The sequence below is a fragment of the Heloderma suspectum genome, chromosome 1, assembly GCF_057233095.1.
Source record: "Heloderma suspectum isolate Gila_16-S chromosome 1, 16-S_ref, whole genome shotgun sequence".
Classification (NCBI taxonomy): domain Eukaryota; kingdom Metazoa; phylum Chordata; class Lepidosauria; order Squamata; family Helodermatidae; genus Heloderma; species Heloderma suspectum.
The window spans coordinates 124,123,805-124,133,285 of record NC_139458.1 but is presented as its reverse complement, the minus strand read 5'-3'; positions in this window follow the sequence as shown (position 1 = coordinate 124,133,285).

Genomic DNA, 9,481 nt, shown 5'->3' with positions numbered 1-9,481 from the left:
CGTTGTCATAGCGCCAAGGGGGCAAAGAGCCTCCTCTCGGCGCCCTCCATCTGTCGTCGCTCCCTGCGTCTGCGCCAAGCGTCCAGCAAGCCCCCCTCCAGCGCTCTCTCACTGCCAGGGTCACTATCCCAGGAATGCTGGCAGGAGGAATCTCTGCCAGCTGCTGTGCTTGTGAGAGATGAGCGAGCTCCTCTCTCACGGGTTGTTGCTCTTCCTCAGAATCAGAACTGCTTTGGGGCTCTATGGGCTCAGTTTCCACCCTGACACTGGATACCACGGTCTCAAGCTGTGAAGAGCTTTATCGGTCAAAAACAGGAGTTTGAATTAGGCTTGGAAACCAAGTGGAAGCCAGTACAGTGGAGACAAGACTGGCGTAATATATTCAAATCACCTGGTCCCAGTCAAAACTCTTTCTGCCATGTTTTGTACCAGCTGTAGTTTCCAGACGGTCTTTGAAGGCAGCCCCATGCACAATGCATTACAGCAATACAAACAGGAGGTTTCCAGAGCACAGATGACTGCAGCCAAGTGATCCATGTCCGGATATGGGAGATTGCCACTTACCATGCCAACTCATCATCATGTGCTTTATATTTAATAATGTAATATTACGCTACCTCAGATACGCAGATGATACCACCCTAATGGCAAAAAGCGAAGAGGATCTCAAGAGCCTCTTGTTGAGGGTGAAAGAGGAGAGTGCAAAAGCTGGTTTGAAACTCAACATTAAAAAAACTCAGATCATGGCATCTGGCCCCATCACTTCCTGGCATATAGAAGGGGAAGAAATGGAAGCAGTGACAGATTTTATTTTCTTGGGCTCCAAGATCACCGCAGACGGTGACTGTAGCCATGAAATTAAAAGACGCTTGCTCCTTGGGAGGAAAGCTGTGGCAAACCTAGACAGCATAGTAAGAAGCAGAGACACCACCTCGCCGACAAAGATTCATATAATCAAAGCTATTGTTTTCCCAGTAGCAACGTATGGCTGTGAGAGCTGGACTATAAGGAAGGCTGAGTGCCGAAGAATCAATGCTTTTGAACTGTGGTGCTGGAGAAGACCCTTACGAGTCCCCTGGACTGCAAGGAGGTCCAATCAGTCCATCCTAAAGGAAATCAACCCTGAGTGCTCATTGGAAGGACAGATACTGAAGCTGAAGCTCAAATACTTTGGCCACCTAATGCAAAGAGAAAACTCCCTGGAAAAGACCCTGATGCTGGGAAAGACTGAAGGCAAAAGGAGAAGGGGACGGCAGAGGATGAGATGGCTAGATAGCATCACCGATGCAATGAATATGGACTGGAGCACACTCCGGGAGAGAGTGCAGGACAGGAAGGCCTGGCATGCTATGGTCCATGGGGTCACGAAGAGTCGGACAGGACTGAACGACTGAACGACTGAACAACAACTCGTGTACCAAGCCCTAAACAACTTGGGACCAGGATACCTGAGAGACCACCTTCTTCTTTACCAACCTGGCCAGTCACTGAGGAATCTGAGGGCATGTCCATGGTGGTTTCACATGGACCCATTGCCCAGCTGGAGTCCACCAGGAAAAGTGCCTTCAGTGTGGTGGCCCCCTTCCTGTGGAACTCCCTGCCTTCGGAGGCCACGCAGGCACCAATGTTGTGTTGCTTTTGGCACCTCCTGAAGACATTGTTATTTCGAGAGGCCTTCCTTGAGTGACCAGCTGGGTTTATTAAATTCAGAATTTGTTTCTTTTAAAATGTTTTAATTGTTTTAACATGGAGTTTTATCTTGAGGTAGTGAATTCCATAGTTTATGTGCTATATGAAGAAATATTTCCTTTTATCTGTCCTGAATCTCCCACGATTCAGCTTCATGGGATGATCCTGGGTTCTTGTATTATGGTAACATTATCCATTTTCTCCATACTATGCATAAAGTGATGGGAGTACCAGACCGCCTTACCTATCTCCTGAGAAACCTGTACGAGGGTCAAGAAGCAACAGTAAGAACCAGACATGGAACAACCGATTGGTTCAAAATTGGGAAAGGAGTACGACCAGGCTGCATATTGTCACCCTGCTTATTTAACTTATATGCAGAGTACATTATGAGAAATGCCGGGTTGGATGAATCAGAGGTCGGAATTAAGATTGCTGGGAGAATTATCAAGAACCTCCGATATGCAGACGATACCACCCTAATGGCAGAAAGCGAAGAGGATCTCAAGAGCCTCTTGTTGAGGGTGAAAGAGGAGAGTGCAAAAGCTGGTTTGAAACTCAACATTAAAAAAACTAAGATCATGGCATCTGGCCCCATCACTTCCTGGCATATAGAAGGGGAAGAAATGGAAGCAGTGACAGATTTTACTTTCTTGGGCTCCAAGATCACCGCAGACGGTGACTGTAGCCATGAAATTAAAAGACGCTTGCTCCTTGGGAAGAAAGCTATGGCAAACCAAGACAGCATAGTCAGAAGCAGAGACATCACCTTGCCGACAAAGGTCCGTCTAATCAAAGCTATGGTTTTCCCAGTAGTAATGTATGGCTGTGAGAGCTGGACTATAAGGAAGGCTGAGCGCCGAAGAATTGATGCTTTCGAACTGTGGTGCTGGAGAAGACTCTTACGAGTCCCCTGGACTGCAAGGAGGTCAAATCAGTCCATCCTAAAGGAAATCAACCCTGAGTGCTCATTGGAAGGACAGATACTGAAGCTGAAGCTCAAATATTTTGGCCACCTAATGCGAAGAGAAAACTCCCTGGAAAAGACCCTGATGCTGGGAAAGACTGAAGGCAAAAGGAGAAGGGGACGGCAGAGGATGAGATGGCTAGATAGCATCACGGATGCAATGAATATGAACTTGAGCACGCTCCGGGAGAGAGCGCAGGACAGGAAGGCCTGGCGTGCTATGGTCCATGGGGTCACGAAGAGTCGGACACGACTGAACGACTGAACAACAACGACATGCTTCCCCTCACTCGCTTTTTTCTAAGGTAAACAGATATTGTAACCTTTCCTCACAGGGGAGTTGCTCCAGCCCCTTGATCATTTGGGTGACCTGTTTTGCACGTTTTCCAACTCTACAATATCCTTTTTGAAATGCAGTGACCAGAACTGTTCTCAATATTCCAAGTGTGGTTGCAACGCAGATTTGTATAAGGGTAGTATCATATTGGCAGTTTTATTTTCAGTTCCTTTTCTAATTATGCCCTATATGAAATCTGCCCTTTTTGGCTTTTTCACAGCACACTGGGTTGACATTTTCATCGAGCTATCAATCACAACCCCAAGATTTCTTTCTTGGTCAGAAACTGCTAGCTCAGATCCCATCAGTGCATATGTGCAGCAGGGATTTTTTACCCCAACGTGCATCCCTTAACACTTGCTTACACTGAACTGCATTTGCCATGTTTGCCAAGGGAGCGGCAGAGGATGAGATTGCTAGATAGCATCACCGATGCAATGAATATGAACTTGAGCACACTCTGGGAGAGAGCGCAGGACAGGAAGGCCTGGCGTGCCATGGTCCATGGGGTCACGAAGAGTCAGACACGACTGAACTACTGAACAACAAAGGGCGCTCCTGACAGCCAGTGGAACACATTCTCCCTTGGGTGTCTACCCATGCCCTACCCAAAGCTCTTCACTCCCTGCCCCCTTTAAACAACTTTTTTAAAACTAAAACATTAAAAAACGTTAGGGCATCAGGTTCTCCTTCCTGTTCCTGAACCTGCTGCTGATCAGCTGTTCAATGGGCAGGAAGAGAAAGCAAGGCAAAGGCGTGGAAGGATGAGAAATAGTGAGGCTAGGAGGGGGGAGAAATAGCGAGGTAACAAGGTCAGGGGAGCTTCATTATTTCTCTCGCTCTTACACGCACGCACGCACGCACCAACCTCTTGCTTAACGAGGACCCATGGCAGCCATGATCCTCCATGGGAGCCATTTTGTGGTGGTGCCCACAGCAGCTTCTCAAATTCCCAGATGTGCCCACGGGTCCAAAATGGTTGGCGACCCTTGCCCTATGGTCATGTAATGCCCTCCTCTGTGGGCCCCTTCTTTCAGACATTTGGAGGGCGGGGGGGTATTTCAGTGGTAGAGTACATTTTTTTTACACGCAGAAGGTCCCAGGTTCAGCCCCCGGCATCTGCTGCCAGTCAGTGTCGACAATACTGGGCCAGATGGACCAACGGTGTGACTCGGCATAAGGCCGCTTCCCGTCCCGTGTTCCTGTGAGGGGTGGCTGCTAGAGACAGGGCCTTCTCAGCGGTGAAGGCGAACTCTCATGGGTTATGGGACGCTCTTGCCATGTTGCCAGTGTCGTTTTCTGCTCAGTTTAAGACTTGTTGTTCTTGTTGTTGTTCTCCCAGGTTTTTAAAGCCTCCTTTATTTTTAATTCCTATGATGTTTTGGTGGGTTATTTTAACTCTGTTTATTAAGCAGTTTAAGCTCTTCATTTATATTGTATTTTACCAGGTCGGCTATTGTTCTGCTTTTTATTGTGCTGGCTTTCCATTGTTTTTCTGCAAGCTTTATACTGATGCAATTGCCTGCTGACTTCTTTTAGATCTTTAGAAGATTTTATTTTATTACTGTCTGTTTTTAAGGCCTGTCTGATGCCTGGGGAATGTAATTGATAGGCATCTCCTAAATACAAATAAAAAAAATACTTGCCCAGAGTTCTATGGGATATCAACACTGCACATTTTGAAATGCACTTGAAGCAGGGCTAGATCTACGCGACTGCTTTGCAGCAGTAGTGAAGTGCACCGATAACTGTTGGGGTACGTTACACATTCTATATACTGCTATCGATCGTAGTGTTATCCAAAATACCACAACCAAAGTCATTTTGTGTCCGACGGGGTATAAATGCGCAAGGAGGATATAGCGTTACCGTGATAGGATTGCAATGATATGACACAAGGTGTAGATCTGGCCCTGCTTCACTGCCATAGCTTCCCTCAGAGATCCCTGAGAAAGGAACTATCATTTTGTGAAGATGTTGAGAAATATTTGTTAGAGATCCACTGCTCTTTCACAGAAATACTTCTAGTGTGGACCCCCTCTGTGTGGACAATTTCTCTCACTCGGTGAAGAGGGGACGAATCACAGAAACTGGGTCTCCTAGTGGTTAAATCACTATTAGGATGGCCATGTGTCCAATGTACAAAAGACAGTCCTCTGTTGGAAGGGCTGTCCAGTCCAAGAACCCTAGGAAGGGAGAGCAAGGAGGGACCTTGAAGTTGTCCATCAACTGATGGCACCCTGGACAGTAGACTGAGCAGGCACACAGGCCATGTGGTCACTCTCTCCCCCCCCCGAGATAAATAATGTGGTGTCCTCAGCAGACCTGGATACCTCTGCATGTAGGCATCCTATGAATATATTATACAAAGTCAGGCCATTGCCCTGCCTGGGCCAGTATTGCCTGTTCTGACTGGCAGTGGCTCTTCAGGACAAGTTTCTCCAACCTGGTGCCCTCCAGATGTTTTGGGCTACAGTTTCCAACAGCCCCAGCCAGGATGACCAATGGCCAGCAATTATGGGAGGTGTAGTCCAAGACATTTGGAGGGCACCAGGTAGGGGAAGGCTGCTCTAGGATCTCAGGCAAAGGTCTTTTCCCTCACTTGCTAAGAGATGTCAGGGATAGAACCAAGGATGTTCTGCATGCACAGCAAGTGCTCTGTCCCTGAGCTATGACTCCCACTGCAAACGAACATGTGAGTGTGTACAGTTGTGTATCTACATTGTAAACTAACTGGAGAGATACGCTGCTAAAACAACTGGGTCAAACTGACTTCATTCACACTTTTTTTCAGATTAACTTTGCATGAGTTTTAGAGGGCAGGCTTTTGCCAAGCATAGCATGGCTTATCATCTGATACAATGAGCTGCAATGCAGAGTTTGGAGCAACTTTTTAGTAAATTAGAGCAAGTGGAGGTATCTCCTCTGAACCACCAGTCTGCATAAGAACCATGCAAACATTCCACGTCTTTTGTGATTAACCTATTACTTTCATGCACATTTTAAAATCTTATCCTATGTTCTTTAAGGTGTCAGCAGATAACTCATGACATGGCAAATTCTTTTCATTTGTAATGCCATTTGTATCAGTGAGCAGCTGTAAAAATCAGGGCAGACGTGGCAGATGGCAAACACTAACAGAGCCCACTGTGAGATTGTTTACAGCAGAGCTTTCCAGCTGTGGCTAGAGCCTAGCGCAGAATTGATTTTTTCCCCATGAATAAGAAAGTCATCCTACTATTTTTAATGGGAGAGTCCATGGGAAAACATTAGTGTGTCTCCATTATTCTTGCTGGCAATGGAAATGCATTACTGCTTGCCTGTAGGGTTGCAAACCCTTCAAGTAGCCTCTGTAGTTGCACCTTTAACAACAGCTCGCTGTGCAGATGTTAACAGGGGATAATGTTTTATCCCCATGCTTTGAAAAATTTCACCTGCTCAAATCTATAGATCAGGGTGCTCTTAAAGTACAGGAGCAAACCAGGTAGCTTTTTTTCTGGTCTCCCGACTTGTTTTCTACTAGCAGTCCTATCCCGCTGCTCTTTAGGCCTGTCTCCAGCTGGAATGTAGCAAGGTCTGAGGCAGTAGATCAGCCTTCCCCAACCTGGTGCCCTCCAAATGTTTTGGAAAACAACTTCCAGCATTCCTGACCATTGGCCATCCTAGCCAGGGTTGATAGGAGTTGAAGTCCAAAGCCTCTGGAGGGCACCAGAATGGGGAAGGCAACCATCAAAAGTAGGCAGGTAGAGATACAGAAGAGGCAAGGGTTGGCACACAAGTGGCACTTGTTGAAATTCCCTCTTCTCCACAACTGTTAAAGACGCAGGAGCCCTGGGCCCTATAGAGGGCCATGGCTCAGTGGCAGAGGACATGGTTTGCATGCAGAAGGTCCCTGGTTCAATTCCCGGCATCTCCAGGTAAGGCTAGGAAAGAACCTTGTCTGAAACCCTGGAGAGCTGCTGCCACGCAGTGTTGGCAATACTGGGCTAGACGGACCAAGGGTCTGACTCAGTAGAAGGCAGTTTTCGATGTTCCTAGGTTTTGCATCAGGCCACCCTACAAAGGGCAGATGGGTTCACCAGCTCCTCCTATGTCTGCATTGTGCTCCCCCTCCATACGTGGTCATTGCCTTCTCTTTCTTTCAATTAAGAGCGGAAGTGTGGGTCTACTGTGTGTCATTCTCATTTTTTCTGTCTCTATGCCAGACAATTAACATTGCCATTACTCCTCTCACTCGCTTCCTGTTCTCTCAGAACCCTGTCTGCAGAGCACATCTTAGGGGTTGTTTTTTATAAGGTACCTTTTTATATTATAGGTGCCATCGGAAGTAGCATAGCAACAGGATGGGCAACAGGAACAGCCATTATATCCTTTGCAATTTGACTTCCTATCAAGTCTGCAATATTAGGAAAGCTCTTCCTATGCCAGAACGTATTAAAGTACTCCATCAGGGATCCTGCGGTTGCTTTAAAGGAATTAAAAAGCAGAGGGGTCTGCAGAACTGTACAGGAAAGGAATTAGACAACTCATTTAAAAACCCTAGCATTATTTCTTGTGTCGTGAGTTTTGTTGGAAGACAAGTTCTGGGCACAAAACTTTGGACGGAGCTCACAGCAAGGGCACAATTTCAGGCTTTGTGGAAGGTTAAGGATGCCAACTGACCAGGAAAAAATGGCATGACCTGCTCCTGTGCCTTTAACAGCAGACTGATCTGTTTAAATCAGCCAGTGAAACGTTCATGGTATGGAGATAATCATTATCAACAGCTAGTGTCTACAGATTATGTTTCTGTAAAGATACAGGAACAGGCAGCTATTCACATTATCACCTAGCCAACTGAGTCTCCTTAAACCTCCTGTGTCAAAATGCCCCTTTGTTATGTCAATGAAAATACAACAATGCACCAACAAAGAGAATTGGGGGAGTTTTGGGACTCAGAGATGTAGGATGCAATCCTATGCATGTTTAGACAGGGAAAAAAGTCCTACACCTCCCAGCACTCCCCAGCCAGCATATCTGCTTCCACATGTTAGGGTGTCTACTTACTCCATCGCCAAAGCAGAGTAAATGCATTATCCAAAAAGAGGACAAAAGAGGGTTGAGATTTACATGGAATGTGCATATTCTAATTTATGTGCATAGATGCCAATCTGGAAATAGCTGATACAACTGAAATAGAAATACAGTACATCTCGGGGGGGGGGGGAGAGAGTGACCACATGGCCTGTGTGCCTGCTCAGTCTACTGTCCAGGGTGCCATCAGTTGATGGACAACTTCAAGGTCCCTCCTTGCTCTCCCTTCCTAGGGTTCTTGGACTGGACAGCCCTTCCAACAGAGGACTGTCTTTTGTACATTGGACACATGGCCATCCTAATAGTGATTTAACCACTAGGAGACCCAGTTTCTGTGATTCGTCCCCTCTTCACCGAGTGAGAGAAATTGTCCACACAGAGGGGGTCCACACTAGAAGTATTTCTGTGAAAGAGCAGTGGATCTCTAACAAATATTTCTCAACATCTTCACAAAATGATAGTTCCTTTCTCAGGGATCTCTGAGGGAAGCTATGGCAGTGAAGCAGGGCCAGATCTACACCTTGTGTCATATCATTGCAATCCTATCACGGTAACGCTATATCCTCCTTGCGCATTTATACCCCGTCGGACACAAAATGACTTTGGTTGTGGTATTTTGGATAACACTACGATCGATAGCAGTATATAGAATGTGTAACGTACCCCAACAGTTATCGGTGCACTTCACTACTGCTGCAAAGCAGTCGCGTAGATCTAGCCCTGCTTCAAGTGCATTTCAAAATGTGCAGTGTTGATATCCCATAGAACTCTGGGCAAGTATTTTTTTTATTTGTATTTAGGAGATGCCTATCAATTACATTCCCCAGGCATCAGACAGGCCTTAAAAACAGACAGTAATAAAATAAAATCTTCTAAAGATCTAAAAGAAGTCAGCAGGCAATTGCATCAGTATAAAGCTTGCAGAAAAACAATGGAAAGCCAGCACAATAAAAAGCAGAACAATAGCCGACCTGGTAAAATACAATATAAATGAAGAGCTTAAACTGCTTAATAAACAGAGTTAAAATAACCCACCAAAACATCATAGGAATTAAAAATAAAGGAGGCTTTAAAAACCTGGGAGAACAACAACAAGAACAACAAGTCTTAAACTGAGCAGAAAACGACACTGGCAACATGGCAAGAGCGTCCCATAACCCATGAGAGTTCGCCTTCACCGCTGAGAAGGCCCTGTCTCTAGCAGCCACCCCTCACAGGAACACGGGACGGGAAGCGGCCTTATGCCGAGTCACACCGTTGGTCCATCTGGCCCAGTATTGTCGACACTGACTGGCAGCAGATGCCGGGGGCTGAACCTGGGACCTTCTGCGTGTAAAAAAAATGTACTCTACCACTGAAATACCCCCCCGCCCTCCAAATGTCTGAAAGAAGGGGCCCACAGAGGAGGGCATTAC